This window comes from Labrus bergylta, chromosome 23 (genome assembly GCF_963930695.1).
Source record: "Labrus bergylta chromosome 23, fLabBer1.1, whole genome shotgun sequence".
Lineage (NCBI taxonomy): Eukaryota > Metazoa > Chordata > Actinopteri > Labriformes > Labridae > Labrus > Labrus bergylta.
In genome coordinates, this window is record NC_089217.1 from 20,088,269 (window position 1) to 20,115,901 (window position 27,633).

General features: G+C 48.3%; 39 non-coding genes across 39 annotated transcripts; all 39 read left to right on the forward strand.

The window, feature by feature from the left end:
* The first annotated feature begins 422 nt into the window (after positions 1 to 422).
* LOC136177951 (U2 spliceosomal RNA) lies at positions 423 to 613 on the forward strand. The gene has a single exon (XR_010665446.1). It is a non-coding gene; the product is annotated as a U2 spliceosomal RNA (small nuclear RNA).
* Positions 614 to 1,188: 575 nt separating this feature from the next.
* Positions 1,189 to 1,352, forward strand: LOC136177761 (U1 spliceosomal RNA). Its single transcript, XR_010665254.1, has one exon. It is a non-coding gene; the product is annotated as a U1 spliceosomal RNA (small nuclear RNA).
* A 493-nt stretch (positions 1,353 to 1,845) lies between these two features.
* LOC136177806 (U2 spliceosomal RNA) lies at positions 1,846 to 2,036 on the forward strand. Its single transcript, XR_010665299.1, has one exon. It is a non-coding gene; the product is annotated as a U2 spliceosomal RNA (small nuclear RNA).
* A 569-nt stretch (positions 2,037 to 2,605) lies between these two features.
* On the forward strand, positions 2,606 to 2,769 carry LOC136177762 (U1 spliceosomal RNA). Its single transcript, XR_010665255.1, has one exon. It is a non-coding gene; the product is annotated as a U1 spliceosomal RNA (small nuclear RNA).
* A 493-nt stretch (positions 2,770 to 3,262) lies between these two features.
* On the forward strand, positions 3,263 to 3,453 carry LOC136177810 (U2 spliceosomal RNA). The gene has a single exon (XR_010665303.1). It is a non-coding gene; the product is annotated as a U2 spliceosomal RNA (small nuclear RNA).
* A 569-nt stretch (positions 3,454 to 4,022) lies between these two features.
* Positions 4,023 to 4,186, forward strand: LOC136177764 (U1 spliceosomal RNA). Its single transcript, XR_010665257.1, has one exon. It is a non-coding gene; the product is annotated as a U1 spliceosomal RNA (small nuclear RNA).
* Positions 4,187 to 4,679: 493 nt separating this feature from the next.
* Positions 4,680 to 4,870, forward strand: LOC136177891 (U2 spliceosomal RNA). The gene has a single exon (XR_010665385.1). It is a non-coding gene; the product is annotated as a U2 spliceosomal RNA (small nuclear RNA).
* Positions 4,871 to 5,439: 569 nt separating this feature from the next.
* LOC136177765 (U1 spliceosomal RNA) lies at positions 5,440 to 5,603 on the forward strand. Its single transcript, XR_010665258.1, has one exon. It is a non-coding gene; the product is annotated as a U1 spliceosomal RNA (small nuclear RNA).
* A 493-nt stretch (positions 5,604 to 6,096) lies between these two features.
* Positions 6,097 to 6,287, forward strand: LOC136177892 (U2 spliceosomal RNA). The gene has a single exon (XR_010665386.1). It is a non-coding gene; the product is annotated as a U2 spliceosomal RNA (small nuclear RNA).
* A 573-nt stretch (positions 6,288 to 6,860) lies between these two features.
* Positions 6,861 to 7,024, forward strand: LOC136177766 (U1 spliceosomal RNA). Its single transcript, XR_010665259.1, has one exon. It is a non-coding gene; the product is annotated as a U1 spliceosomal RNA (small nuclear RNA).
* Positions 7,025 to 7,517: 493 nt separating this feature from the next.
* Positions 7,518 to 7,708, forward strand: LOC136177930 (U2 spliceosomal RNA). Its single transcript, XR_010665424.1, has one exon. It is a non-coding gene; the product is annotated as a U2 spliceosomal RNA (small nuclear RNA).
* A 573-nt stretch (positions 7,709 to 8,281) lies between these two features.
* On the forward strand, positions 8,282 to 8,445 carry LOC136177775 (U1 spliceosomal RNA). The gene has a single exon (XR_010665268.1). It is a non-coding gene; the product is annotated as a U1 spliceosomal RNA (small nuclear RNA).
* Positions 8,446 to 8,938: 493 nt separating this feature from the next.
* Positions 8,939 to 9,129, forward strand: LOC136177894 (U2 spliceosomal RNA). Its single transcript, XR_010665388.1, has one exon. It is a non-coding gene; the product is annotated as a U2 spliceosomal RNA (small nuclear RNA).
* Positions 9,130 to 9,702: 573 nt separating this feature from the next.
* On the forward strand, positions 9,703 to 9,866 carry LOC136177776 (U1 spliceosomal RNA). The gene has a single exon (XR_010665269.1). It is a non-coding gene; the product is annotated as a U1 spliceosomal RNA (small nuclear RNA).
* Positions 9,867 to 10,359: 493 nt separating this feature from the next.
* On the forward strand, positions 10,360 to 10,550 carry LOC136177895 (U2 spliceosomal RNA). The gene has a single exon (XR_010665389.1). It is a non-coding gene; the product is annotated as a U2 spliceosomal RNA (small nuclear RNA).
* A 573-nt stretch (positions 10,551 to 11,123) lies between these two features.
* Positions 11,124 to 11,287, forward strand: LOC136177777 (U1 spliceosomal RNA). The gene has a single exon (XR_010665270.1). It is a non-coding gene; the product is annotated as a U1 spliceosomal RNA (small nuclear RNA).
* A 493-nt stretch (positions 11,288 to 11,780) lies between these two features.
* LOC136177896 (U2 spliceosomal RNA) lies at positions 11,781 to 11,971 on the forward strand. The gene has a single exon (XR_010665390.1). It is a non-coding gene; the product is annotated as a U2 spliceosomal RNA (small nuclear RNA).
* Positions 11,972 to 12,544: 573 nt separating this feature from the next.
* LOC136177778 (U1 spliceosomal RNA) lies at positions 12,545 to 12,708 on the forward strand. The gene has a single exon (XR_010665271.1). It is a non-coding gene; the product is annotated as a U1 spliceosomal RNA (small nuclear RNA).
* Positions 12,709 to 13,201: 493 nt separating this feature from the next.
* LOC136177897 (U2 spliceosomal RNA) lies at positions 13,202 to 13,392 on the forward strand. The gene has a single exon (XR_010665391.1). It is a non-coding gene; the product is annotated as a U2 spliceosomal RNA (small nuclear RNA).
* Positions 13,393 to 13,965: 573 nt separating this feature from the next.
* LOC136177779 (U1 spliceosomal RNA) lies at positions 13,966 to 14,129 on the forward strand. The gene has a single exon (XR_010665272.1). It is a non-coding gene; the product is annotated as a U1 spliceosomal RNA (small nuclear RNA).
* Positions 14,130 to 14,622: 493 nt separating this feature from the next.
* On the forward strand, positions 14,623 to 14,813 carry LOC136177898 (U2 spliceosomal RNA). Its single transcript, XR_010665392.1, has one exon. It is a non-coding gene; the product is annotated as a U2 spliceosomal RNA (small nuclear RNA).
* A 573-nt stretch (positions 14,814 to 15,386) lies between these two features.
* On the forward strand, positions 15,387 to 15,550 carry LOC136177780 (U1 spliceosomal RNA). The gene has a single exon (XR_010665273.1). It is a non-coding gene; the product is annotated as a U1 spliceosomal RNA (small nuclear RNA).
* Positions 15,551 to 16,043: 493 nt separating this feature from the next.
* Positions 16,044 to 16,234, forward strand: LOC136177899 (U2 spliceosomal RNA). The gene has a single exon (XR_010665393.1). It is a non-coding gene; the product is annotated as a U2 spliceosomal RNA (small nuclear RNA).
* A 573-nt stretch (positions 16,235 to 16,807) lies between these two features.
* LOC136177781 (U1 spliceosomal RNA) lies at positions 16,808 to 16,971 on the forward strand. The gene has a single exon (XR_010665274.1). It is a non-coding gene; the product is annotated as a U1 spliceosomal RNA (small nuclear RNA).
* A 493-nt stretch (positions 16,972 to 17,464) lies between these two features.
* LOC136177900 (U2 spliceosomal RNA) lies at positions 17,465 to 17,655 on the forward strand. Its single transcript, XR_010665394.1, has one exon. It is a non-coding gene; the product is annotated as a U2 spliceosomal RNA (small nuclear RNA).
* A 573-nt stretch (positions 17,656 to 18,228) lies between these two features.
* On the forward strand, positions 18,229 to 18,392 carry LOC136177783 (U1 spliceosomal RNA). Its single transcript, XR_010665276.1, has one exon. It is a non-coding gene; the product is annotated as a U1 spliceosomal RNA (small nuclear RNA).
* A 493-nt stretch (positions 18,393 to 18,885) lies between these two features.
* On the forward strand, positions 18,886 to 19,076 carry LOC136177901 (U2 spliceosomal RNA). Its single transcript, XR_010665395.1, has one exon. It is a non-coding gene; the product is annotated as a U2 spliceosomal RNA (small nuclear RNA).
* Positions 19,077 to 19,649: 573 nt separating this feature from the next.
* Positions 19,650 to 19,813, forward strand: LOC136177784 (U1 spliceosomal RNA). The gene has a single exon (XR_010665277.1). It is a non-coding gene; the product is annotated as a U1 spliceosomal RNA (small nuclear RNA).
* Positions 19,814 to 20,306: 493 nt separating this feature from the next.
* Positions 20,307 to 20,497, forward strand: LOC136177902 (U2 spliceosomal RNA). The gene has a single exon (XR_010665396.1). It is a non-coding gene; the product is annotated as a U2 spliceosomal RNA (small nuclear RNA).
* Positions 20,498 to 21,070: 573 nt separating this feature from the next.
* Positions 21,071 to 21,234, forward strand: LOC136177785 (U1 spliceosomal RNA). Its single transcript, XR_010665278.1, has one exon. It is a non-coding gene; the product is annotated as a U1 spliceosomal RNA (small nuclear RNA).
* Positions 21,235 to 21,727: 493 nt separating this feature from the next.
* On the forward strand, positions 21,728 to 21,918 carry LOC136177903 (U2 spliceosomal RNA). The gene has a single exon (XR_010665397.1). It is a non-coding gene; the product is annotated as a U2 spliceosomal RNA (small nuclear RNA).
* A 573-nt stretch (positions 21,919 to 22,491) lies between these two features.
* On the forward strand, positions 22,492 to 22,655 carry LOC136177786 (U1 spliceosomal RNA). The gene has a single exon (XR_010665279.1). It is a non-coding gene; the product is annotated as a U1 spliceosomal RNA (small nuclear RNA).
* A 493-nt stretch (positions 22,656 to 23,148) lies between these two features.
* On the forward strand, positions 23,149 to 23,339 carry LOC136177905 (U2 spliceosomal RNA). Its single transcript, XR_010665399.1, has one exon. It is a non-coding gene; the product is annotated as a U2 spliceosomal RNA (small nuclear RNA).
* Positions 23,340 to 23,912: 573 nt separating this feature from the next.
* On the forward strand, positions 23,913 to 24,076 carry LOC136177787 (U1 spliceosomal RNA). The gene has a single exon (XR_010665280.1). It is a non-coding gene; the product is annotated as a U1 spliceosomal RNA (small nuclear RNA).
* A 493-nt stretch (positions 24,077 to 24,569) lies between these two features.
* On the forward strand, positions 24,570 to 24,760 carry LOC136177906 (U2 spliceosomal RNA). The gene has a single exon (XR_010665400.1). It is a non-coding gene; the product is annotated as a U2 spliceosomal RNA (small nuclear RNA).
* A 573-nt stretch (positions 24,761 to 25,333) lies between these two features.
* Positions 25,334 to 25,497, forward strand: LOC136177788 (U1 spliceosomal RNA). The gene has a single exon (XR_010665281.1). It is a non-coding gene; the product is annotated as a U1 spliceosomal RNA (small nuclear RNA).
* Positions 25,498 to 25,990: 493 nt separating this feature from the next.
* On the forward strand, positions 25,991 to 26,181 carry LOC136177907 (U2 spliceosomal RNA). Its single transcript, XR_010665401.1, has one exon. It is a non-coding gene; the product is annotated as a U2 spliceosomal RNA (small nuclear RNA).
* A 573-nt stretch (positions 26,182 to 26,754) lies between these two features.
* LOC136177767 (U1 spliceosomal RNA) lies at positions 26,755 to 26,918 on the forward strand. The gene has a single exon (XR_010665260.1). It is a non-coding gene; the product is annotated as a U1 spliceosomal RNA (small nuclear RNA).
* A 493-nt stretch (positions 26,919 to 27,411) lies between these two features.
* Positions 27,412 to 27,602, forward strand: LOC136177908 (U2 spliceosomal RNA). The gene has a single exon (XR_010665402.1). It is a non-coding gene; the product is annotated as a U2 spliceosomal RNA (small nuclear RNA).
* Positions 27,603 to 27,633: the final 31 nt, after the last annotated feature.

Here is a 27,633-nt window from a genome sequence, read left to right on the forward strand (position 1 = left end):
ACAGACAGCAAGAATTTCCAAGGTGGCTTAAAAGCTATGCGCAGCCAGTGTCTTTGCTAGTGCTAGATCACAATATCACTCGTCAATCAAATTTGTTTCAGATTCAGCAGCCCTTGCTCTGATCAATGTGAAATCCCAGTCACGGCACATCTGCCTTACAGAACGGCTGTGGGCCAATAAAAGGCCCCAATCTTCTCCTGTCTTTTGGTTCACTTAAGTCTGCTGCAGATAAATCTGGTGGTTGAGGGTTTGAACTCATTTTTCAGAGCTTGACATAACGCATGTATCTTAAAGGTGCTTCCATCAAAGAGTTTGCTCTTCCGTTTTACCGACGGTCACTTAAAAGCAACGCTCGCTTGCCGGGACCATGGGCGAGGAGGACTGTATGGGGAATGTGATGCCGGCCTTAGCCTGTCAGGGGCATCGCTTCTCGGTCTTTTGGCTAAGATCAAGTGTAGTATCTGTTCTTATCAGTTTAATATCTGATACGTCCCCTACCCGGGGACCATATATTAAATTGATTTTTGGACTTGGGAGATGGAACAGGGGCTTGCTCCGTCCACTCCACGCATCGACCCGGTATTGCAGTACCGCCGGGAACGGTGCACCCTCCTCTCTTCAGTGTTTAAAATAATCCTTTCTTTTCACTGCAATTAAGAGAAATATGTGTGTGAGTCTGGCCTGGCTTTGTCACTGCGTTGACATGCTGCCGGGACGCAAGCTTTTTGAAATGAACTGGAATTTTAGTCAGGTTTGGGGTTATTTGTGTGCCAGTTCCCCCATTTGCCACTCTGTGTATGCTATTGCTGTAGTAGCACACAGACACGCAATAACATATCAACAGTCATTGTTGCAAAGTGTTTCTGGCCTAGCTGCTGCTTCGACTGTTCTTTTGTTGGCGGTAAGAAAAACACACACACACACACACACACACTGGCGGTAGCTATCGGTTGGCTTTGATGTGGAAGTGTGGCACGACCTGTTAGAATGATGAGCCTTATTTCTCCACTTGCATGTAGAAAGACAAGCCCTATCGGGCCTCAACACAAAACTTTCTTCTGTGTTGAGGACAAGTAGAAGGGACACCCAGTGCAGAAACTCTGATTTCGGTGGTTCGCATGTTGTTGGGACCGTCAGTCAGGGCGATGGTCCTGTGAAGGACTCCTTTTGCCCTGAGCTGTACAACTCATACTTACCTGGCAGGGGAGATACCATGATCAAGAAGGTGGTTCACCCATGGCGAGGCCTGGCCATTGCACTCCGGTGGGGCTGACCTATGCGAATTCCCCAAATGTGGGAATCTCGACTGCATAATTTGTGGTAGTGGGGGACTGCGTTCGCGCTCTCCCCTGATGGATTGTCGAAAGTAATAAGGGGGAAACAGATAGGGACATGCTGCCTTCCAACCTGGCTGTAGCAACAGACAGACAGCAAGAATTTCCAAGGTGGCTTAAAAGCTATGCGCAGCCAGTGTCTTTGCTAGTGCTAGATCACAATATCACTCGTCAATCAAATTTGTTTCAGATTCAGCAGCCCTTGCTCTGATCAATGTGAAATCCCAGTCACGGCACATCTGCCTTACAGAACGGCTGTGGGCCAATAAAAGGCCCCAATCTTCTCCTGTCTTTTGGTTCACTTAAGTCTGCTGCAGATAAATCTGGTGGTTGAGGGTTTGAACTCATTTTTCAGAGCTTGACATAACGCATGTATCTTAAAGGTGCTTCCATCAAAGAGTTTGCTCTTCCGTTTTACCGACGGTCACTTAAAAGCAACGCTCGCTTGCCGGGACCATGGGCGAGGAGGACTGTATGGGGAATGTGATGTCGGCCTTAGCCTGTCAGGGGCATCGCTTCTCGGCCTTTTGGCTAAGATCAAGTGTAGTATCTGTTCTTATCAGTTTAATATCTGATACGTCCCCTATCCGGGGACCATATATTAAATTGATTTTTGGACTTGGGAGATGGAACAGGGGCTTGCTCCGTCCACTCCACGCATCGACCCGGTATTGCAGTACCTCCGGGAACGGTGCACCCTCCTCTCTTCAGTGTTTAAAATAATCCTTTCTTTTCACTGCATTTAAGAGAAATATGTGTGTGAGTCTGGCCTGGCTTTGTCACTGCGTTGACATGCTGCCGGGACGCAAGCTTTTTGAAATGAACTGGAATTTTAGTCAGGTTTGGGGTTATTTGTGTGCCAGTTCCCCCATTTGCCACTCTGTGTATGCTATTGCTGTAGTAGCACACAGACACGCAATAACATATCAACAGTCATTGTTGCAAAGTGTTTCTGGCCTAGCTGCTGCTTCGACTGTTCTTTTGTTGGCGGTAAGAAAAACACACACACACACACACTGGCGGTAGCTATCGGTTGGCTTTGATGTGGAAGTGTGGCACGACCTGTTAGAATGATGAGCCTTATTTCTCCACTTGCATGTAGAAAGACAAGCCCTATCGGGCCTCAACACAAAACTTTCTTCTGTGTTGAGGACAAGTAGAAGGGACACCCAGTGCAGAAACTCTGATTTCGGTGGTTCGCATGTTGTTGGGACCGTCAGTCAGGGCGATGGTCCTGTGAAGGACTCCTTTTGCCCTGAGCTGTACAACTCATACTTACCTGGCAGGGGAGATACCATGATCAAGAAGGTGGTTCACCCATGGCGAGGCCTGGCCATTGCACTCCGGTGGGGCTGACCTATGCGAATTCCCCAAATGTGGGAATCTCGACTGCATAATTTGTGGTAGTGGGGGACTGCGTTCGCGCTCTCCCCTGATGGATTGTCGAAAGTAATAAGGGGGAAACAGATAGGGACATGCTGCCTTCCAACCTGGCTGTAGCAACAGACAGACAGCAAGAATTTCCAAGGTGGCTTAAAAGCTATGCGCAGCCAGTGTCTTTGCTAGTGCTAGATCACAATATCACTCGTCAATCAAATTTGTTTCAGATTCAGCAGCCCTTGCTCTGATCAATGTGAAATCCCAGTCACGGCACATCTGCCTTACAGAACGGCTGTGGGCCAATAAAAGGCCCCAATCTTCTCCTGTCTTTTGGTTCACTTAAGTCTGCTGCAGATAAATCTGGTGGTTGAGGGTTTGAACTCATTTTTCAGAGCTTGACATAACGCATGTATCTTAAAGGTGCTTCCATCAAAGAGTTTGCTCTTCCGTTTTACCGACGGCCACTTAAAAGCAACGCTCGCTTGCCGGGACCATGGGCGAGGAGGACTGTATGGGGAATGTGATGCCGGCCTTAGCCTGTCAGGGGCATCGCTTCTCGGCCTTTTGGCTAAGATCAAGTGTAGTATCTGTTCTTATCAGTTTAATATCTGATACGTCCCCTACCCGGGGACCATATATTAAATTGATTTTTGGATTTGGGAGATGGAACAGGGGCTTGCTCCGTCCACTCCACGCATCGACCCGGTATTGCAGTACCTCCGGGAACGGTGCACCCTCCTCTCTTCAGTGTTTAAAATAATCCTTTCTTTTCACTGCATTTAAGAGAAATATGTGTGTGAGTCTGGCCTGGCTTTGTCACTGCGTTGACATGCTGCCGGGACGCAAGCTTTTTGAAATGAACTGGAATTTTAGTCAGGTTTGGGGTTATTTGTGTGCCAGTTCCCCCATTTGCCACTCTGTGTATGCTATTGCTGTAGTAGCACACAGACACGCAATAACATATCAACAGTCATTGTTGCAAAGTGTTTCTGGCCTAGCTGCTGCTTCGACTGTTCTTTTGTTGGCGGTAAGAAAAACACACACACACACACACTGGCGGTAGCTATCGGTTGGCTTTGATGTGGAAGTGTGGCACGACCTGTTAGAATGATGAGCCTTATTTCTCCACTTGCATGTAGAAAGACAAGCCCTATCGGGCCTCAACACAAAACTTTCTTCTGTGTTGAGGACAAGTAGAAGGGACACCCAGTGCAGAAACTCTGATTTCGGTGGTTCGCATGTTGTTGGGACCGTCAGTCAGGGCGATGGTCCTGTGAAGGACTCCTTTTGCCCTGAGCTGTACAACTCATACTTACCTGGCAGGGGAGATACCATGATCAAGAAGGTGGTTCACCCATGGCGAGGCCTGGCCATTGCACTCCGGTGGGGCTGACCTATGCGAATTCCCCAAATGTGGGAATCTCGACTGCATAATTTGTGGTAGTGGGGGACTGCGTTCGCGCTCTCCCCTGATGGATTGTCGAAAGTAATAAGGGGGAAACAGATAGGGACATGCTGCCTTCCAACCTGGCTGTAGCAACAGACAGACAGCAAGAATTTCCAAGGTGGCTTAAAAGCTATGCGCAGCCAGTGTCTTTGCTAGTGCTAGATCACAATATCACTCGTCAATCAAATTTGTTTCAGATTCAGCAGCCCTTGCTCTGATCAATGTGAAATCCCAGTCACGGCACATCTGCCTTACAGAACGGCTGTGGGCCAATAAAAGGCCCCAATCTTCTCCTGTCTTTTGGTTCACTTAAGTCTGCTGCAGATAAATCTGGTGGTTGAGGGTTTGAACTCATTTTTCAGAGCTTGACATAACGCATGTATCTTAAAGGTGCTTCCATCAAAGAGTTTGCTCTTCCGTTTTACCGACGGTCACTTAAAAGCAACGCTCGCTTGCCGGGACCATGGGCGAGGAGGACTGTATGGGGAATGTGATGCCGGCCTTAGCCTGTCAGGGGCATCGCTTCTCGGCCTTTTGGCTAAGATCAAGTGTAGTATCTGTTCTTATCAGTTTAATATCTGATACGTCCCCTACCCGGGGACCATATATTAAATTGATTTTTGGACTTGGGAGATGGAACAGGGGCTTGCTCCGTCCACTCCACGCATCGACCCGGTATTGCAGTACCTCCGGGAACGGTGCACCCTCCTCTCTTCAGTGTTTAAAATAATCCTTTCTTTTCACTGCATTTAAGAGAAATATGTGTGTGAGTCTGGCCTGGCTTTGTCACTGCGTTGACATGCTGCCGGGACGCAAGCTTTTTGAAATGAACTGGAATTTTAGTCAGGTTTGGGGTTATTTGTGTGCCAGTTCCCCCATTTGCCACTCTGTGTATGCTATTGCTGTAGTAGCACACAGACACGCAATAACATATCAACAGTCATTGTTGCAAAGTGTTTCTGGCCTAGCTGCTGCTTCGACTGTTCTTTTGTTGGCGGTAAGAAAAACACACACACACACACACTGGCGGTAGCTATCGGTTGGCTTTGATGTGGAAGTGTGGCACGACCTGTTAGAATGATGAGCCTTATTTCTCCACTTGCATGTAGAAAGACAAGCCCTATCGGGCCTCAACACAAAACTTTCTTCTGTGTTGAGGACAAGTAGAAGGGACACCCAGTGCAGAAACTCTGATTTCGGTGGTTCGCATGTTGTTGGGACCGTCAGTCAGGGCGATGGTCCTGTGAAGGACTCCTTTTGCCCTGAGCTGTACAGCTCATACTTACCTGGCAGGGGAGATACCATGATCAAGAAGGTGGTTCACCCATGGCGAGGCCTGGCCATTGCACTCCGGTGGGGCTGACCTATGCGAATTCCCCAAATGTGGGAATCTCGACTGCATAATTTGTGGTAGTGGGGGACTGCGTTCGCGCTCTCCCCTGATGGATTGTCGAAAGTAATAAGGGGGAAACAGATAGGGACATGCTGCCTTCCAACCTGGCTGTAGCAACAGACAGACAGCAAGAATTTCCAAGGTGGCTTAAAAGCTATGCGCAGCCAGTGTCTTTGCTAGTGCTAGATCACAATATCACTCGTCAATCAAATTTGTTTCAGATTCAGCAGCCCTTGCTCTGATCAATGTGAAATCCCAGTCACGGCACATCTGCCTTACAGAACGGCTGTGGGCCAATAAAAGGCCCCAATCTTCTCCTGTCTTTTGGTTCACTTAAGTCTGCTGCAGATAAATCTGGTGGTTGAGGGTTTGAACTCATTTTTCAGAGCTTGACATAACGCATGTATCTTAAAGGTGCTTCCATCAAAGAGTTTGCTCTTCCGTTTTACCGACGGTCACTTAAAAGCAACGCTCGCTTGCCGGGACCATGGGCGAGGAGGACTGTATGGGGAATGTGATGTCGGCCTTAGCCTGTCAGGGGCATCGCTTCTCGGCCTTTTGGCTAAGATCAAGTGTAGTATCTGTTCTTATCAGTTTAATATCTGATACGTCCCCTACCCGGGGACCATATATTAAATTGATTTTTGGACTTGGGAGATGGAACAGGGGCTTGCTCCGTCCACTCCACGCATCGACCCGGTATTGCAGTACCTCCGGGAACGGTGCACCCTCCTCTCTTCAGTGTTTAAAATAATCCTTTCTTTTCACTGCATTTAAGAGAAATATGTGTGTGAGTCTGGCCTGGCTTTGTCACTGCGTTGACATGCTGCCGGGACGCAAGCTTTTTGAAATGAACTGGAATTTTAGTCAGGTTTGGGGTTATTTGTGTGCCAGTTCCCCCATTTGCCACTCTGTGTATGCTATTGCTGTAGTAGCACACAGACACGCAATAACATATCAACAGTCATTGTTGCAAAGTGTTTCTGGCCTAGCTGCTGCTTCGACTGTTCTTTTGTTGGCGGTAAGAAAAACACACACACACACACACACACTGGCGGTAGCTATCGGTTGGCTTTGATGTGGAAGTGTGGCACGACCTGTTAGAATGATGAGCCTTATTTCTCCACTTGCATGTAGAAAGACAAGCCCTATCGGGCCTCAACACAAAACTTTCTTCTGTGTTGAGGACAAGTAGAAGGGACACCCAGTGCAGAAACTCTGATTTCGGTGGTTCGCATGTTGTTGGGACCGTCAGTCAGGGCGATGGTCCTGTGAAGGACTCCTTTTGCCCTGAGCTGTACAACTCATACTTACCTGGCAGGGGAGATACCATGATCAAGAAGGTGGTTCACCCATGGCGAGGCCTGGCCATTGCACTCCGGTGGGGCTGACCTATGCGAATTCCCCAAATGTGGGAATCTCGACTGCATAATTTGTGGTAGTGGGGGACTGCGTTCGCGCTCTCCCCTGATGGATTGTCGAAAGTAATAAGGGGGAAACAGATAGGGACATGCTGCCTTCCAACCTGGCTGTAGCAACAGACAGACAGCAAGAATTTCCAAGGTGGCTTAAAAGCTATGCGCAGCCAGTGTCTTTGCTAGTGCTAGATCACAATATCACTCGTCAATCAAATTTGTTTCAGATTCAGCAGCCCTTGCTCTGATCAATGTGAAATCCCAGTCACGGCACATCTGCCTTACAGAACGGCTGTGGGCCAATAAAAGGCCCCAATCTTCTCCTGTCTTTTGGTTCACTTAAGTCTGCTGCAGATAAATCTGGTGGTTGAGGGTTTGAACTCATTTTTCAGAGCTTGACATAACGCATGTATCTTAAAGGTGCTTCCATCAAAGAGTTTGCTCTTCCGTTTTACCGACGGTCACTTAAAAGCAACGCTCGCTTGCCGGGACCATGGGCGAGGAGGACTGTATGGGGAATGTGATGCCGGCCTTAGCCTGTCAGGGGCATCGCTTCTCGGCCTTTTGGCTAAGATCAAGTGTAGTATCTGTTCTTGTCAGTTTAATATCTGATACGTCCCCTACCCGGGGACCATATATTAAATTGATTTTTGGACTTGGGAGATGGAACAGGGGCTTGCTCCGTCCACTCCACGCATCGACCCGGTATTGCAGTACCTCCGGGAACGGTGCACCCTCCTCTCTTCAGTGTTTAAAATAATCCTTTCTTTTCACTGCATTTAAGAGAAATATGTGTGTGAGTCTGGCCTGGCTTTGTCACTGCGTTGACATGCTGCCGGGACGCAAGCTTTTTGAAATGAACTGGAATTTTAGTCAGGTTTGGGGTTATTTGTGTGCCAGTTCCCCCATTTGCCACTCTGTGTATGCTATTGCTGTAGTAGCACACAGACACGCAATAACATATCAACAGTCATTGTTGCAAAGTGTTTCTGGCCTAGCTGCTGCTTCGACTGTTCTTTTGTTGGCGGTAAGAAAAACACACACACACACACACACACTGGCGGTAGCTATCGGTTGGCTTTGATGTGGAAGTGTGGCACGACCTGTTAGAATGATGAGCCTTATTTCTCCACTTGCATGTAGAAAGACAAGCCCTATCGGGCCTCAACACAAAACTTTCTTCTGTGTTGAGGACAAGTAGAAGGGACACCCAGTGCAGAAACTCTGATTTCGGTGGTTCGCATGTTGTTGGGACCGTCAGTCAGGGCGATGGTCCTGTGAAGGACTCCTTTTGCCCTGAGCTGTACAACTCATACTTACCTGGCAGGGGAGATACCATGATCAAGAAGGTGGTTCACCCATGGCGAGGCCTGGCCATTGCACTCCGGTGGGGCTGACCTATGCGAATTCCCCAAATGTGGGAATCTCGACTGCATAATTTGTGGTAGTTGGGGACTGCGTTCGCGCTCTCCCCTGATGGATTGTCGAAAGTAATAAGGGGGAAACAGATAGGGACATGCTGCCTTCCAACCTGGCTGTAGCAACAGACAGACAGCAAGAATTTCCAAGGTGGCTTAAAAGCTATGCGCAGCCAGTGTCTTTGCTAGTGCTAGATCACAATATCACTCGTCAATCAAATTTGTTTCAGATTCAGCAGCCCTTGCTCTGATCAATGTGAAATCCCAGTCACGGCACATCTGCCTTACAGAACGGCTGTGGGCCAATAAAAGGCCCCAATCTTCTCCTGTCTTTTGGTTCACTTAAGTCTGCTGCAGATAAATCTGGTGGTTGAGGGTTTGAACTCATTTTTCAGAGCTTGACATAACGCATGTATCTTAAAGGTGCTTCCATCAAAGAGTTTGCTCTTCCGTTTTACCGACGGTCACTTAAAAGCAACGCTCGCTTGCCGGGACCATGGGCGAGGAGGACTGTATGGGGAATGTGATGCCGGCCTTAGCCTGTCAGGGGCATCGCTTCTCGGCCTTTTGGCTAAGATCAAGTGTAGTATCTGTTCTTATCAGTTTAATATCTGATACGTCCCCTACCCGGGGACCATATATTAAATTGATTTTTGGACTTGGGAGATGGAACAGGGGCTTGCTCCGTCCACTCCACGCATCGACCCGGTATTGCAGTACCTCCGGGAACGGTGCACCCTCCTCTCTTCAGTGTTTAAAATAATCCTTTCTTTTCACTGCATTTAAGAGAAATATGTGTGTGAGTCTGGCCTGGCTTTGTCACTGCGTTGACATGCTGCCGGGACGCAAGCTTTTTGAAATGAACTGGAATTTTAGTCAGGTTTGGGGTTATTTGTGTGCCAGTTCCCCCATTTGCCACTCTGTGTATGCTATTGCTGTAGTAGCACACAGACACGCAATAACATATCAACAGTCATTGTTGCAAAGTGTTTCTGGCCTAGCTGCTGCTTCGACTGTTCTTTTGTTGGCGGTAAGAAAAACACACACACACACACACACACTGGCGGTAGCTATCGGTTGGCTTTGATGTGGAAGTGTGGCACGACCTGTTAGAATGATGAGCCTTATTTCTCCACTTGCATGTAGAAAGACAAGCCCTATCGGGCCTCAACACAAAACTTTCTTCTGTGTTGAGGACAAGTAGAAGGGACACCCAGTGCAGAAACTCTGATTTCGGTGGTTCGCATGTTGTTGGGACCGTCAGTCAGGGCGATGGTCCTGTGAAGGACTCCTTTTGCCCTGAGCTGTACAACTCATACTTACCTGGCAGGGGAGATACCATGATCAAGAAGGTGGTTCACCCATGGCGAGGCCTGGCCATTGCACTCCGGTGGGGCTGACCTATGCGAATTCCCCAAATGTGGGAATCTCGACTGCATAATTTGTGGTAGTTGGGGACTGCGTTCGCGCTCTCCCCTGATGGATTGTCCAAAGTAATAAGGGGGAAACAGATAGGGACATGCTGCCTTCCAACCTGGCTGTAGCAACAGACAGACAGCAAGAATTTCCAAGGTGGCTTAAAAGCTATGCGCAGCCAGTGTCTTTGCTAGTGCTAGATCACAATATCACTCGTCAATCAAATTTGTTTCAGATTCAGCAGCCCTTGCTCTGATCAATGTGAAATCCCAGTCACGGCACATCTGCCTTACAGAACGGCTGTGGGCCAATAAAAGGCCCCAATCTTCTCCTGTCTTTTGGTTCACTTAAGTCTGCTGCAGATAAATCTGGTGGTTGAGGGTTTGAACTCATTTTTCAGAGCTTGACATAACGCATGTATCTTAAAGGTGCTTCCATCAAAGAGTTTGCTCTTCCGTTTTACCGACGGTCACTTAAAAGCAACGCTCGCTTGCCGGGACCATGGGCGAGGAGGACTGTATGGGGAATGTGATGCCGGCCTTAGCCTGTCAGGGGCATCGCTTCTCGGCCTTTTGGCTAAGATCAAGTGTAGTATCTGTTCTTATCAGTTTAATATCTGATACGTCCCCTACCCGGGGACCATATATTAAATTGATTTTTGGACTTGGGAGATGGAACAGGGGCTTGCTCCGTCCACTCCACGCATCGACCCGGTATTGCAGTACCTCCGGGAACGGTGCACCCTCCTCTCTTCAGTGTTTAAAATAATCCTTTCTTTTCACTGCATTTAAGAGAAATATGTGTGTGAGTCTGGCCTGGCTTTGTCACTGCGTTGACATGCTGCCGGGACGCAAGCTTTTTGAAATGAACTGGAATTTTAGTCAGGTTTGGGGTTATTTGTGTGCCAGTTCCCCCATTTGCCACTCTGTGTATGCTATTGCTGTAGTAGCACACAGACACGCAATAACATATCAACAGTCATTGTTGCAAAGTGTTTCTGGCCTAGCTGCTGCTTCATCTGTTCTTTTGTTGGCGGTAAGAAAAACACACACACACACACACACACTGGCGGTAGCTATCGGTTGGCTTTGATGTGGAAGTGTGGCACGACCTGTTAGAATGATGAGCCTTATTTCTCCACTTGCATGTAGAAAGACAAGCCCTATCGGGCCTCAACACAAAACTTTCTTCTGTGTTGAGGACAAGTAGAAGGGACACCCAGTGCAGAAACTCTGATTTCGGTGGTTCGCATGTTGTTGGGACCGTCAGTCAGGGCGATGGTCCTGTGAAGGACTCCTTTTGCCCTGAGCTGTACAACTCATACTTACCTGGCAGGGGAGATACCATGATCAAGAAGGTGGTTCACCCATGGCGAGGCCTGGCCATTGCACTCCGGTGGGGCTGACCTATGCGAATTCCCCAAATGTGGGAATCTCGACTGCATAATTTGTGGTAGTTGGGGACTGCGTTCGCGCTCTCCCCTGATGGATTGTCCAAAGTAATAAGGGGGAAACAGATAGGGACATGCTGCCTTCCAACCTGGCTGTAGCAACAGACAGACAGCAAGAATTTCCAAGGTGGCTTAAAAGCTATGCGCAGCCAGTGTCTTTGCTAGTGCTAGATCACAATATCACTCGTCAATCAAATTTGTTTCAGATTCAGCAGCCCTTGCTCTGATCAATGTGAAATCCCAGTCACGGCACATCTGCCTTACAGAACGGCTGTGGGCCAATAAAAGGCCCCAATCTTCTCCTGTCTTTTGGTTCACTTAAGTCTGCTGCAGATAAATCTGGTGGTTGAGGGTTTGAACTCATTTTTCAGAGCTTGACATAACGCATGTATCTTAAAGGTGCTTCCATCAAAGAGTTTGCTCTTCCGTTTTACCGACGGTCACTTAAAAGCAACGCTCGCTTGCCGGGACCATGGGCGAGGAGGACTGTATGGGGAATGTGATGCCGGCCTTAGCCTGTCAGGGGCATCGCTTCTCGGCCTTTTGGCTAAGATCAAGTGTAGTATCTGTTCTTATCAGTTTAATATCTGATACGTCCCCTACCCGGGGACCATATATTAAATTGATTTTTGGACTTGGGAGATGGAACAGGGGCTTGCTCCGTCCACTCCACGCATCGACCCGGTATTGCAGTACCTCCGGGAACGGTGCACCCTCCTCTCTTCAGTGTTTAAAATAATCCTTTCTTTTCACTGCATTTAAGAGAAATATGTGTGTGAGTCTGGCCTGGCTTTGTCACTGCGTTGACATGCTGCCGGGACGCAAGCTTTTTGAAATGAACTGGAATTTTAGTCAGGTTTGGGGTTATTTGTGTGCCAGTTCCCCCATTTGCCACTCTGTGTATGCTATTGCTGTAGTAGCACACAGACACGCAATAACATATCAACAGTCATTGTTGCAAAGTGTTTCTGGCCTAGCTGCTGCTTCGACTGTTCTTTTGTTGGCGGTAAGAAAAACACACACACACACACACACACTGGCGGTAGCTATCGGTTGGCTTTGATGTGGAAGTGTGGCACGACCTGTTAGAATGATGAGCCTTATTTCTCCACTTGCATGTAGAAAGACAAGCCCTATCGGGCCTCAACACAAAACTTTCTTCTGTGTTGAGGACAAGTAGAAGGGACACCCAGTGCAGAAACTCTGATTTCGGTGGTTCGCATGTTGTTGGGACCGTCAGTCAGGGCGATGGTCCTGTGAAGGACTCCTTTTGCCCTGAGCTGTACAACTCATACTTACCTGGCAGGGGAGATACCATGATCAAGAAGGTGGTTCACCCATGGCGAGGCCTGGCCATTGCACTCCGGTGGGGCTGACCTATGCGAATTCCCCAAATGTGGGAATCTCGACTGCATAATTTGTGGTAGTTGGGGACTGCGTTCGCGCTCTCCCCTGATGGATTGTCCAAAGTAATAAGGGGGAAACAGATAGGGACATGCTGCCTTCCAACCTGGCTGTAGCAACAGACAGACAGCAAGAATTTCCAAGGTGGCTTAAAAGCTATGCGCAGCCAGTGTCTTTGCTAGTGCTAGATCACAATATCACTCGTCAATCAAATTTGTTTCAGATTCAGCAGCCCTTGCTCTGATCAATGTGAAATCCCAGTCACGGCACATCTGCCTTACAGAACGGCTGTGGGCCAATAAAAGGCCCCAATCTTCTCCTGTCTTTTGGTTCACTTAAGTCTGCTGCAGATAAATCTGGTGGTTGAGGGTTTGAACTCATTTTTCAGAGCTTGACATAACGCATGTATCTTAAAGGTGCTTCCATCAAAGAGTTTGCTCTTCCGTTTTACCGACGGTCACTTAAAAGCAACGCTCGCTTGCCGGGACCATGGGCGAGGAGGACTGTATGGGGAATGTGATGCCGGCCTTAGCCTGTCAGGGGCATCGCTTCTCGGCCTTTTGGCTAAGATCAAGTGTAGTATCTGTTCTTATCAGTTTAATATCTGATACGTCCCCTACCCGGGGACCATATATTAAATTGATTTTTGGACTTGGGAGATGGAACAGGGGCTTGCTCCGTCCACTCCACGCATCGACCCGGTATTGCAGTACCTCCGGGAACGGTGCACCCTCCTCTCTTCAGTGTTTAAAATAATCCTTTCTTTTCACTGCATTTAAGAGAAATATGTGTGTGAGTCTGGCCTGGCTTTGTCACTGCGTTGACATGCTGCCGGGACGCAAGCTTTTTGAAATGAACTGGAATTTTAGTCAGGTTTGGGGTTATTTGTGTGCCAGTTCCCCCATTTGCCACTCTGTGTATGCTATTGCTGTAGTAGCACACAGACACGCAATAACATATCAACAGTCATTGTTGCAAAGTGTTTCTGGCCTAGCTGCTGCTTCGACTGTTCTTTTGTTGGCGGTAAGAAAAACACACACACACACACACACACTGGCGGTAGCTATCGGTTGGCTTTGATGTGGAAGTGTGGCACGACCTGTTAGAATGATGAGCCTTATTTCTCCACTTGCATGTAGAAAGACAAGCCCTATCGGGCCTCAACACAAAACTTTCTTCTGTGTTGAGGACAAGTAGAAGGGACACCCAGTGCAGAAACTCTGATTTCGGTGGTTCGCATGTTGTTGGGACCGTCAGTCAGGGCGATGGTCCTGTGAAGGACTCCTTTTGCCCTGAGCTGTACAACTCATACTTACCTGGCAGGGGAGATACCATGATCAAGAAGGTGGTTCACCCATGGCGAGGCCTGGCCATTGCACTCCGGTGGGGCTGACCTATGCGAATTCCCCAAATGTGGGAATCTCGACTGCATAATTTGTGGTAGTTGGGGACTGCGTTCGCGCTCTCCCCTGATGGATTGTCCAAAGTAATAAGGGGGAAACAGATAGGGACATGCTGCCTTCCAACCTGGCTGTAGCAACAGACAGACAGCAAGAATTTCCAAGGTGGCTTAAAAGCTATGCGCAGCCAGTGTCTTTGCTAGTGCTAGATCACAATATCACTCGTCAATCAAATTTGTTTCAGATTCAGCAGCCCTTGCTCTGATCAATGTGAAATCCCAGTCACGGCACATCTGCCTTACAGAACGGCTGTGGGCCAATAAAAGGCCCCAATCTTCTCCTGTCTTTTGGTTCACTTAAGTCTGCTGCAGATAAATCTGGTGGTTGAGGGTTTGAACTCATTTTTCAGAGCTTGACATAACGCATGTATCTTAAAGGTGCTTCCATCAAAGAGTTTGCTCTTCCGTTTTACCGACGGTCACTTAAAAGCAACGCTCGCTTGCCGGGACCATGGGCGAGGAGGACTGTATGGGGAATGTGATGCCGGCCTTAGCCTGTCAGGGGCATCGCTTCTCGGCCTTTTGGCTAAGATCAAGTGTAGTATCTGTTCTTATCAGTTTAATATCTGATACGTCCCCTACCCGGGGACCATATATTAAATTGATTTTTGGACTTGGGAGATGGAACAGGGGCTTGCTCCGTCCACTCCACGCATCGACCCGGTATTGCAGTACCTCCGGGAACGGTGCACCCTCCTCTCTTCAGTGTTTAAAATAATCCTTTCTTTTCACTGCATTTAAGAGAAATATGTGTGTGAGTCTGGCCTGGCTTTGTCACTGCGTTGACATGCTGCCGGGACGCAAGCTTTTTGAAATGAACTGGAATTTTAGTCAGGTTTGGGGTTATTTGTGTGCCAGTTCCCCCATTTGCCACTCTGTGTATGCTATTGCTGTAGTAGCACACAGACACGCAATAACATATCAACAGTCATTGTTGCAAAGTGTTTCTGGCCTAGCTGCTGCTTCGACTGTTCTTTTGTTGGCGGTAAGAAAAACACACACACACACACACACACTGGCGGTAGCTATCGGTTGGCTTTGATGTGGAAGTGTGGCACGACCTGTTAGAATGATGAGCCTTATTTCTCCACTTGCATGTAGAAAGACAAGCCCTATCGGGCCTCAACACAAAACTTTCTTCTGTGTTGAGGACAAGTAGAAGGGACACCCAGTGCAGAAACTCTGATTTCGGTGGTTCGCATGTTGTTGGGACCGTCAGTCAGGGCGATGGTCCTGTGAAGGACTCCTTTTGCCCTGAGCTGTACAACTCATACTTACCTGGCAGGGGAGATACCATGATCAAGAAGGTGGTTCACCCATGGCGAGGCCTGGCCATTGCACTCCGGTGGGGCTGACCTATGCGAATTCCCCAAATGTGGGAATCTCGACTGCATAATTTGTGGTAGTTGGGGACTGCGTTCGCGCTCTCCCCTGATGGATTGTCGAAAGTAATAAGGGGGAAACAGATAGGGACATGCTGCCTTCCAACCTGGCTGTAGCAACAGACAGACAGCAAGAATTTCCAAGGTGGCTTAAAAGCTATGCGCAGCCAGTGTCTTTGCTAGTGCTAGATCACAATATCACTCGTCAATCAAATTTGTTTCAGATTCAGCAGCCCTTGCTCTGATCAATGTGAAATCCCAGTCACGGCACATCTGCCTTACAGAACGGCTGTGGGCCAATAAAAGGCCCCAATCTTCTCCTGTCTTTTGGTTCACTTAAGTCTGCTGCAGATAAATCTGGTGGTTGAGGGTTTGAACTCATTTTTCAGAGCTTGACATAACGCATGTATCTTAAAGGTGCTTCCATCAAAGAGTTTGCTCTTCCGTTTTACCGACGGTCACTTAAAAGCAACGCTCGCTTGCCGGGACCATGGGCGAGGAGGACTGTATGGGGAATGTGATGCCGGCCTTAGCCTGTCAGGGGCATCGCTTCTCGGCCTTTTGGCTAAGATCAAGTGTAGTATCTGTTCTTATCAGTTTAATATCTGATACGTCCCCTACCCGGGGACCATATATTAAATTGATTTTTGGACTTGGGAGATGGAACAGGGGCTTGCTCCGTCCACTCCACGCATCGACCCGGTATTGCAGTACCTCCGGGAACGGTGCACCCTCCTCTCTTCAGTGTTTAAAATAATCCTTTCTTTTCACTGCATTTAAGAGAAATATGTGTGTGAGTCTGGCCTGGCTTTGTCACTGCGTTGACATGCTGCCGGGACGCAAGCTTTTTGAAATGAACTGGAATTTTAGTCAGGTTTGGGGTTATTTGTGTGCCAGTTCCCCCATTTGCCACTCTGTGTATGCTATTGCTGTAGTAGCACACAGACACGCAATAACATATCAACAGTCATTGTTGCAAAGTGTTTCTGGCCTAGCTGCTGCTTCGACTGTTCTTTTGTTGGCGGTAAGAAAAACACACACACACACACACACACTGGCGGTAGCTATCGGTTGGCTTTGATGTGGAAGTGTGGCACGACCTGTTAGAATGATGAGCCTTATTTCTCCACTTGCATGTAGAAAGACAAGCCCTATCGGGCCTCAACACAAAACTTTCTTCTGTGTTGAGGACAAGTAGAAGGGACACCCAGTGCAGAAACTCTGATTTCGGTGGTTCGCATGTTGTTGGGACCGTCAGTCAGGGCGATGGTCCTGTGAAGGACTCCTTTTGCCCTGAGCTGTACAACTCATACTTACCTGGCAGGGGAGATACCATGATCAAGAAGGTGGTTCACCCATGGCGAGGCCTGGCCATTGCACTCCGGTGGGGCTGACCTATGCGAATTCCCCAAATGTGGGAATCTCGACTGCATAATTTGTGGTAGTTGGGGACTGCGTTCGCGCTCTCCCCTGATGGATTGTCGAAAGTAATAAGGGGGAAACAGATAGGGACATGCTGCCTTCCAACCTGGCTGTAGCAACAGACAGACAGCAAGAATTTCCAAGGTGGCTTAAAAGCTATGCGCAGCCAGTGTCTTTGCTAGTGCTAGATCACAATATCACTCGTCAATCAAATTTGTTTCAGATTCAGCAGCCCTTGCTCTGATCAATGTGAAATCCCAGTCACGGCACATCTGCCTTACAGAACGGCTGTGGGCCAATAAAAGGCCCCAATCTTCTCCTGTCTTTTGGTTCACTTAAGTCTGCTGCAGATAAATCTGGTGGTTGAGGGTTTGAACTCATTTTTCAGAGCTTGACATAACGCATGTATCTTAAAGGTGCTTCCATCAAAGAGTTTGCTCTTCCGTTTTACCGACGGTCACTTAAAAGCAACGCTCGCTTGCCGGGACCATGGGCGAGGAGGACTGTATGGGGAATGTGATGCCGGCCTTAGCCTGTCAGGGGCATCGCTTCTCGGCCTTTTGGCTAAGATCAAGTGTAGTATCTGTTCTTATCAGTTTAATATCTGATACGTCCCCTACCCGGGGACCATATATTAAATTGATTTTTGGACTTGGGAGATGGAACAGGGGCTTGCTCCGTCCACTCCACGCATCGACCCGGTATTGCAGTACCTCCGGGAACGGTGCACCCTCCTCTCTTCAGTGTTTAAAATAATCCTTTCTTTTCACTGCATTTAAGAGAAATATGTGTGTGAGTCTGGCCTGGCTTTGTCACTGCGTTGACATGCTGCCGGGACGCAAGCTTTTTGAAATGAACTGGAATTTTAGTCAGGTTTGGGGTTATTTGTGTGCCAGTTCCCCCATTTGCCACTCTGTGTATGCTATTGCTGTAGTAGCACACAGACACGCAATAACATATCAACAGTCATTGTTGCAAAGTGTTTCTGGCCTAGCTGCTGCTTCATCTGTTCTTTTGTTGGCGGTAAGAAAAACACACACACACACACACACACTGGCGGTAGCTATCGGTTGGCTTTGATGTGGAAGTGTGGCACGACCTGTTAGAATGATGAGCCTTATTTCTCCACTTGCATGTAGAAAGACAAGCCCTATCGGGCCTCAACACAAAACTTTCTTCTGTGTTGAGGACAAGTAGAAGGGACACCCAGTGCAGAAACTCTGATTTCGGTGGTTCGCATGTTGTTGGGACCGTCAGTCAGGGCGATGGTCCTGTGAAGGACTCCTTTTGCCCTGAGCTGTACAACTCATACTTACCTGGCAGGGGAGATACCATGATCAAGAAGGTGGTTCACCCATGGCGAGGCCTGGCCATTGCACTCCGGTGGGGCTGACCTATGCGAATTCCCCAAATGTGGGAATCTCGACTGCATAATTTGTGGTAGTTGGGGACTGCGTTCGCGCTCTCCCCTGATGGATTGTCGAAAGTAATAAGGGGGAAACAGATAGGGACATGCTGCCTTCCAACCTGGCTGTAGCAACAGACAGACAGCAAGAATTTCCAAGGTGGCTTAAAAGCTATGCGCAGCCAGTGTCTTTGCTAGTGCTAGATCACAATATCACTCGTCAATCAAATTTGTTTCAGATTCAGCAGCCCTTGCTCTGATCAATGTGAAATCCCAGTCACGGCACATCTGCCTTACAGAACGGCTGTGGGCCAATAAAAGGCCCCAATCTTCTCCTGTCTTTTGGTTCACTTAAGTCTGCTGCAGATAAATCTGGTGGTTGAGGGTTTGAACTCATTTTTCAGAGCTTGACATAACGCATGTATCTTAAAGGTGCTTCCATCAAAGAGTTTGCTCTTCCGTTTTACCGACGGTCACTTAAAAGCAACGCTCGCTTGCCGGGACCATGGGCGAGGAGGACTGTATGGGGAATGTGATGCCGGCCTTAGCCTGTCAGGGGCATCGCTTCTCGGCCTTTTGGCTAAGATCAAGTGTAGTATCTGTTCTTATCAGTTTAATATCTGATACGTCCCCTACCCGGGGACCATATATTAAATTGATTTTTGGACTTGGGAGATGGAACAGGGGCTTGCTCCGTCCACTCCACGCATCGACCCGGTATTGCAGTACCTCCGGGAACGGTGCACCCTCCTCTCTTCAGTGTTTAAAATAATCCTTTCTTTTCACTGCATTTAAGAGAAATATGTGTGTGAGTCTGGCCTGGCTTTGTCACTGCGTTGACATGCTGCCGGGACGCAAGCTTTTTGAAATGAACTGGAATTTTAGTCAGGTTTGGGGTTATTTGTGTGCCAGTTCCCCCATTTGCCACTCTGTGTATGCTATTGCTGTAGTAGCACACAGACACGCAATAACATATCAACAGTCATTGTTGCAAAGTGTTTCTGGCCTAGCTGCTGCTTCATCTGTTCTTTTGTTGGCGGTAAGAAAAACACACACACACACACACACACTGGCGGTAGCTATCGGTTGGCTTTGATGTGGAAGTGTGGCACGACCTGTTAGAATGATGAGCCTTATTTCTCCACTTGCATGTAGAAAGACAAGCCCTATCGGGCCTCAACACAAAACTTTCTTCTGTGTTGAGGACAAGTAGAAGGGACACCCAGTGCAGAAACTCTGATTTCGGTGGTTCGCATGTTGTTGGGACCGTCAGTCAGGGCGATGGTCCTGTGAAGGACTCCTTTTGCCCTGAGCTGTACAACTCATACTTACCTGGCAGGGGAGATACCATGATCAAGAAGGTGGTTCACCCATGGCGAGGCCTGGCCATTGCACTCCGGTGGGGCTGACCTATGCGAATTCCCCAAATGTGGGAATCTCGACTGCATAATTTGTGGTAGTTGGGGACTGCGTTCGCGCTCTCCCCTGATGGATTGTCCAAAGTAATAAGGGGGAAACAGATAGGGACATGCTGCCTTCCAACCTGGCTGTAGCAACAGACAGACAGCAAGAATTTCCAAGGTGGCTTAAAAGCTATGCGCAGCCAGTGTCTTTGCTAGTGCTAGATCACAATATCACTCGTCAATCAAATTTGTTTCAGATTCAGCAGCCCTTGCTCTGATCAATGTGAAATCCCAGTCACGGCACATCTGCCTTACAGAACGGCTGTGGGCCAATAAAAGGCCCCAATCTTCTCCTGTCTTTTGGTTCACTTAAGTCTGCTGCAGATAAATCTGGTGGTTGAGGGTTTGAACTCATTTTTCAGAGCTTGACATAACGCATGTATCTTAAAGGTGCTTCCATCAAAGAGTTTGCTCTTCCGTTTTACCGACGGTCACTTAAAAGCAACGCTCGCTTGCCGGGACCATGGGCGAGGAGGACTGTATGGGGAATGTGATGCCGGCCTTAGCCTGTCAGGGGCATCGCTTCTCGGCCTTTTGGCTAAGATCAAGTGTAGTATCTGTTCTTATCAGTTTAATATCTGATACGTCCCCTACCCGGGGACCATATATTAAATTGATTTTTGGACTTGGGAGATGGAACAGGGGCTTGCTCCGTCCACTCCACGCATCGACCCGGTATTGCAGTACCTCCGGGAACGGTGCACCCTCCTCTCTTCAGTGTTTAAAATAATCCTTTCTTTTCACTGCATTTAAGAGAAATATGTGTGTGAGTCTGGCCTGGCTTTGTCACTGCGTTGACATGCTGCCGGGACGCAAGCTTTTTGAAATGAACTGGAATTTTAGTCAGGTTTGGGGTTATTTGTGTGCCAGTTCCCCCATTTGCCACTCTGTGTATGCTATTGCTGTAGTAGCACACAGACACGCAATAACATATCAACAGTCATTGTTGCAAAGTGTTTCTGGCCTAGCTGCTGCTTCGACTGTTCTTTTGTTGGCGGTAAGAAAAACACACACACACACACACACACTGGCGGTAGCTATCGGTTGGCTTTGATGTGGAAGTGTGGCACGACCTGTTAGAATGATGAGCCTTATTTCTCCACTTGCATGTAGAAAGACAAGCCCTATCGGGCCTCAACACAAAACTTTCTTCTGTGTTGAGGACAAGTAGAAGGGACACCCAGTGCAGAAACTCTGATTTCGGTGGTTCGCATGTTGTTGGGACCGTCAGTCAGGGCGATGGTCCTGTGAAGGACTCCTTTTGCCCTGAGCTGTACAACTCATACTTACCTGGCAGGGGAGATACCATGATCAAGAAGGTGGTTCACCCATGGCGAGGCCTGGCCATTGCACTCCGGTGGGGCTGACCTATGCGAATTCCCCAAATGTGGGAATCTCGACTGCATAATTTGTGGTAGTTGGGGACTGCGTTCGCGCTCTCCCCTGATGGATTGTCCAAAGTAATAAGGGGGAAACAGATAGGGACATGCTGCCTTCCAACCTGGCTGTAGCAACAGACAGACAGCAAGAATTTCCAAGGTGGCTTAAAAGCTATGCGCAGCCAGTGTCTTTGCTAGTGCTAGATCACAATATCACTCGTCAATCAAATTTGTTTCAGATTCAGCAGCCCTTGCTCTGATCAATGTGAAATCCCAGTCACGGCACATCTGCCTTACAGAACGGCTGTGGGCCAATAAAAGGCCCCAATCTTCTCCTGTCTTTTGGTTCACTTAAGTCTGCTGCAGATAAATCTGGTGGTTGAGGGTTTGAACTCATTTTTCAGAGCTTGACATAACGCATGTATCTTAAAGGTGCTTCCATCAAAGAGTTTGCTCTTCCGTTTTACCGACGGTCACTTAAAAGCAACGCTCGCTTGCCGGGACCATGGGCGAGGAGGACTGTATGGGGAATGTGATGCCGGCCTTAGCCTGTCAGGGGCATCGCTTCTCGGCCTTTTGGCTAAGATCAAGTGTAGTATCTGTTCTTATCAGTTTAATATCTGATACGTCCCCTACCCGGGGACCATATATTAAATTGATTTTTGGACTTGGGAGATGGAACAGGGGCTTGCTCCGTCCACTCCACGCATCGACCCGGTATTGCAGTACCTCCGGGAACGGTGCACCCTCCTCTCTTCAGTGTTTAAAATAATCCTTTCTTTTCACTGCATTTAAGAGAAATATGTGTGTGAGTCTGGCCTGGCTTTGTCACTGCGTTGACATGCTGCCGGGACGCAAGCTTTTTGAAATGAACTGGAATTTTAGTCAGGTTTGGGGTTATTTGTGTGCCAGTTCCCCCATTTGCCACTCTGTGTATGCTATTGCTGTAGTAGCACACAGACACGCAATAACATATCAACAGTCATTGTTGCAAAGTGTTTCTGGCCTAGCTGCTGCTTCGACTGTTCTTTTGTTGGCGGTAAGAAAAACACACACACACACACACACACTGGCGGTAGCTATCGGTTGGCTTTGATGTGGAAGTGTGGCACGACCTGTTAGAATGATGAGCCTTATTTCTCCACTTGCATGTAGAAAGACAAGCCCTATCGGGCCTCAACACAAAACTTTCTTCTGTGTTGAGGACAAGTAGAAGGGACACCCAGTGCAGAAACTCTGATTTCGGTGGTTCGCATGTTGTTGGGACCGTCAGTCAGGGCGATGGTCCTGTGAAGGACTCCTTTTGCCCTGAGCTGTACAACTCATACTTACCTGGCAGGGGAGATACCATGATCAAGAAGGTGGTTCACCCATGGCGAGGCCTGGCCATTGCACTCCGGTGGGGCTGACCTATGCGAATTCCCCAAATGTGGGAATCTCGACTGCATAATTTGTGGTAGTTGGGGACTGCGTTCGCGCTCTCCCCTGATGGATTGTCGAAAGTAATAAGGGGGAAACAGATAGGGACATGCTGCCTTCCAACCTGGCTGTAGCAACAGACAGACAGCAAGAATTTCCAAGGTGGCTTAAAAGCTATGCGCAGCCAGTGTCTTTGCTAGTGCTAGATCACAATATCACTCGTCAATCAAATTTGTTTCAGATTCAGCAGCCCTTGCTCTGATCAATGTGAAATCCCAGTCACGGCACATCTGCCTTACAGAACGGCTGTGGGCCAATAAAAGGCCCCAATCTTCTCCTGTCTTTTGGTTCACTTAAGTCTGCTGCAGATAAATCTGGTGGTTGAGGGTTTGAACTCATTTTTCAGAGCTTGACATAACGCATGTATCTTAAAGGTGCTTCCATCAAAGAGTTTGCTCTTCCGTTTTACCGACGGTCACTTAAAAGCAACGCTCGCTTGCCGGGACCATGGGCGAGGAGGACTGTATGGGGAATGTGATGCCGGCCTTAGCCTGTCAGGGGCATCGCTTCTCGGCCTTTTGGCTAAGATCAAGTGTAGTATCTGTTCTTATCAGTTTAATATCTGATACGTCCCCTACCCGGGGACCATATATTAAATTGATTTTTGGACTTGGGAGATGGAACAGGGGCTTGCTCCGTCCACTCCACGCATCGACCCGGTATTGCAGTACCTCCGGGAACGGTGCACCCTCCTCTCTTCAGTGTTTAAAATAATCCTTTCTTTTCACTGCATTTAAGAGAAATATGTGTGTGAGTCTGGCCTGGCTTTGTCACTGCGTTGACATGCTGCCGGGACGCAAGCTTTTTGAAATGAACTGGAATTTTAGTCAGGTTTGGGGTTATTTGTGTGCCAGTTCCCCCATTTGCCACTCTGTGTATGCTATTGCTGTAGTAGCACACAGACACGCAATAACATATCAACAGTCATTGTTGCAAAGTGTTTCTGGCCTAGCTGCTGCTTCATCTGTTCTTTTGTTGGCGGTAAGAAAAACACACACACACACACACACACTGGCGGTAGCTATCGGTTGGCTTTGATGTGGAAGTGTGGCACGACCTGTTAGAATGATGAGCCTTATTTCTCCACTTGCATGTAGAAAGACAAGCCCTATCGGGCCTCAACACAAAACTTTCTTCTGTGTTGAGGACAAGTAGAAGGGACACCCAGTGCAGAAACTCTGATTTCGGTGGTTCGCATGTTGTTGGGACCGTCAGTCAGGGCGATGGTCCTGTGAAGGACTCCTTTTGCCCTGAGCTGTACAACTCATACTTACCTGGCAGGGGAGATACCATGATCAAGAAGGTGGTTCACCCATGGCGAGGCCTGGCCATTGCACTCCGGTGGGGCTGACCTATGCGAATTCCCCAAATGTGGGAATCTCGACTGCATAATTTGTGGTAGTTGGGGACTGCGTTCGCGCTCTCCCCTGATGGATTGTCGAAAGTAATAAGGGGGAAACAGATAGGGACATGCTGCCTTCCAACCTGGCTGTAGCAACAGACAGACAGCAAGAATTTCCAAGGTGGCTTAAAAGCTATGCGCAGCCAGTGTCTTTGCTAGTGCTAGATCACAATATCACTCGTCAATCAAATTTGTTTCAGATTCAGCAGCCCTTGCTCTGATCAATGTGAAATCCCAGTCACGGCACATCTGCCTTACAGAACGGCTGTGGGCCAATAAAAGGCCCCAATCTTCTCCTGTCTTTTGGTTCACTTAAGTCTGCTGCAGATAAATCTGGTGGTTGAGGGTTTGAACTCATTTTTCAGAGCTTGACATAACGCATGTATCTTAAAGGTGCTTCCATCAAAGAGTTTGCTCTTCCGTTTTACCGACGGTCACTTAAAAGCAACGCTCGCTTGCCGGGACCATGGGCGAGGAGGACTGTATGGGGAATGTGATGCCGGCCTTAGCCTGTCAGGGGCATCGCTTCTCGGCCTTTTGGCTAAGATCAAGTGTAGTATCTGTTCTTATCAGTTTAATATCTGATACGTCCCCTACCCGGGGACCATATATTAAATTGATTTTTGGACTTGGGAGATGGAACAGGGGCTTGCTCCGTCCACTCCACGCATCGACCCGGTATTGCAGTACCTCCGGGAACGGTGCACCCTCCTCTCTTCAGTGTTTAAAATAATCCTTTCTTTTCACTGCATTTAAGAGAAATATGTGTGTGAGTCTGGCCTGGCTTTGTCACTGCGTTGACATGCTGCCGGGACGCAAGCTTTTTGAAATGAACTGGAATTTTAGTCAGGTTTGGGGTTATTTGTGTGCCAGTTCCCCCATTTGCCACTCTGTGTATGCTATTGCTGTAGTAGCACACAGACACGCAATAACATATCAACAGTCATTGTTGCAAAGTGTTTCTGGCCTAGCTGCTGCTTCATCTGTTCTTTTGTTGGCGGTAAGAAAAACACACACACACACACACACACTGGCGGTAGCTATCGGTTGGCTTTGATGTGGAAGTGTGGCACGACCTGTTAGAATGATGAGCCTTATTTCTCCACTTGCATGTAGAAAGACAAGCCCTATCGGGCCTCAACACAAAACTTTCTTCTGTGTTGAGGACAAGTAGAAGGGACACCCAGTGCAGAAACTCTGATTTCGGTGGTTCGCATGTTGTTGGGACCGTCAGTCAGGGCGATGGTCCTGTGAAGGACTCCTTTTGCCCTGAGCTGTACAACTCATACTTACCTGGCAGGGGAGATACCATGATCAAGAAGGTGGTTCACCCATGGCGAGGCCTGGCCATTGCACTCCGGTGGGGCTGACCTATGCGAATTCCCCAAATGTGGGAATCTCGACTGCATAATTTGTGGTAGTTGGGGACTGCGTTCGCGCTCTCCCCTGATGGATTGTCGAAAGTAATAAGGGGGAAACAGATAGGGACATGCTGCCTTCCAACCTGGCTGTAGCAACAGACAGACAGCAAGAATTTCCAAGGTGGCTTAAAAGCTATGCGCAGCCAGTGTCTTTGCTAGTGCTAGATCACAATATCACTCGTCAATCAAATTTGTTTCAGATTCAGCAGCCCTTGCTCTGATCAATGTGAAATCCCAGTCACGGCACATCTGCCTTACAGAACGGCTGTGGGCCAATAAAAGGCCCCAATCTTCTCCTGTCTTTTGGTTCACTTAAGTCTGCTGCAGATAAATCTGGTGGTTGAGGGTTTGAACTCATTTTTCAGAGCTTGACATAACGCATGTATCTTAAAGGTGCTTCCATCAAAGAGTTTGCTCTTCCGTTTTACCGACGGTCACTTAAAAGCAACGCTCGCTTGCCGGGACCATGGGCGAGGAGGACTGTATGGGGAATGTGATGCCGGCCTTAGCCTGTCAGGGGCATCGCTTCTCGGCCTTTTGGCTAAGATCAAGTGTAGTATCTGTTCTTATCAGTTTAATATCTGATACGTCCCCTACCCGGGGACCATATATTAAATTGATTTTTGGACTTGGGAGATGGAACAGGGGCTTGCTCCGTCCACTCCACGCATCGACCCGGTATTGCAGTACCTCCGGGAACGGTGCACCCTCCTCTCTTCAGTGTTTAAAATAATCCTTTCTTTTCACTGCATTTAAGAGAAATATGTGTGTGAGTCTGGCCTGGCTTTGTCACTGCGTTGACATGCTGCCGGGACGCAAGCTTTTTGAAATGAACTGGAATTTTAGTCAGGTTTGGGGTTATTTGTGTGCCAGTTCCCCCATTTGCCACTCTGTGTATGCTATTGCTGTAGTAGCACACAGACACGCAATAACATATCAACAGTCATTGTTGCAAAGTGTTTCTGGCCTAGCTGCTGCTTCGACTGTTCTTTTGTTGGCGGTAAGAAAAACACACACACACACACACACACTGGCGGTAGCTATCGGTTGGCTTTGATGTGGAAGTGTGGCACGACCTGTTAGAATGATGAGCCTTATTTCTCCACTTGCATGTAGAAAGACAAGCCCTATCGGGCCTCAACACAAAACTTTCTTCTGTGTTGAGGACAAGTAGAAGGGACACCCAGTGCAGAAACTCTGATTTCGGTGGTTCGCATGTTGTTGGGACCGTCAGTCAGGGCGATGGTCCTGTGAAGGACTCCTTTTGCCCTGAGCTGTACAACTCATACTTACCTGGCAGGGGAGATACCATGATCAAGAAGGTGGTTCACCCATGGCGAGGCCTGGCCATTGCACTCCGGTGGGGCTGACCTATGCGAATTCCCCAAATGTGGGAATCTCGACTGCATAATTTGTGGTAGTGGGGGACTGCGTTCGCGCTCTCCCCTGATGGATTGTCGAAAGTAATAAGGGGGAAACAGATAGGGACATGCTGCCTTCCAACCTGGCTGTAGCAACAGACAGACAGCAAGAATTTCCAAGGTGGCTTAAAAGCTATGCGCAGCCAGTGTCTTTGCTAGTGCTAGATCACAATATCACTCGTCAATCAAATTTGTTTCAGATTCAGCAGCCCTTGCTCTGATCAATGTGAAATCCCAGTCACGGCACATCTGCCTTACAGAACGGCTGTGGGCCAATAAAAGGCCCCAATCTTCTCCTGTCTTTTGGTTCACTTAAGTCTGCTGCAGATAAATCTGGTGGTTGAGGGTTTGAACTCATTTTTCAGAGCTTGACATAACGCATGTATCTTAAAGGTGCTTCCATCAAAGAGTTTGCTCTTCCGTTTTACCGACGGTCACTTAAAAGCAACGCTCGCTTGCCGGGACCATGGGCGAGGAGGACTGTATGGGGAATGTGATGCCGGCCTTAGCCTGTCAGGGGCATCGCTTCTCGGCCTTTTGGCTAAGATCAAGTGTAGTATCTGTTCTTATCAGTTTAATATCTGATACGTCCCCTACCCGGGGACCATATATTAAATTGATTTTTGGACTTGGGAGATGGAACAGGGGCTTGCTCCGTCCACTCCACGCATCGACCCGGTATTGCAGTACCTCCGGGAACGGTGCACCCTCCTCTCTTCAGTGTTTAAAATAATCCTTTCTTT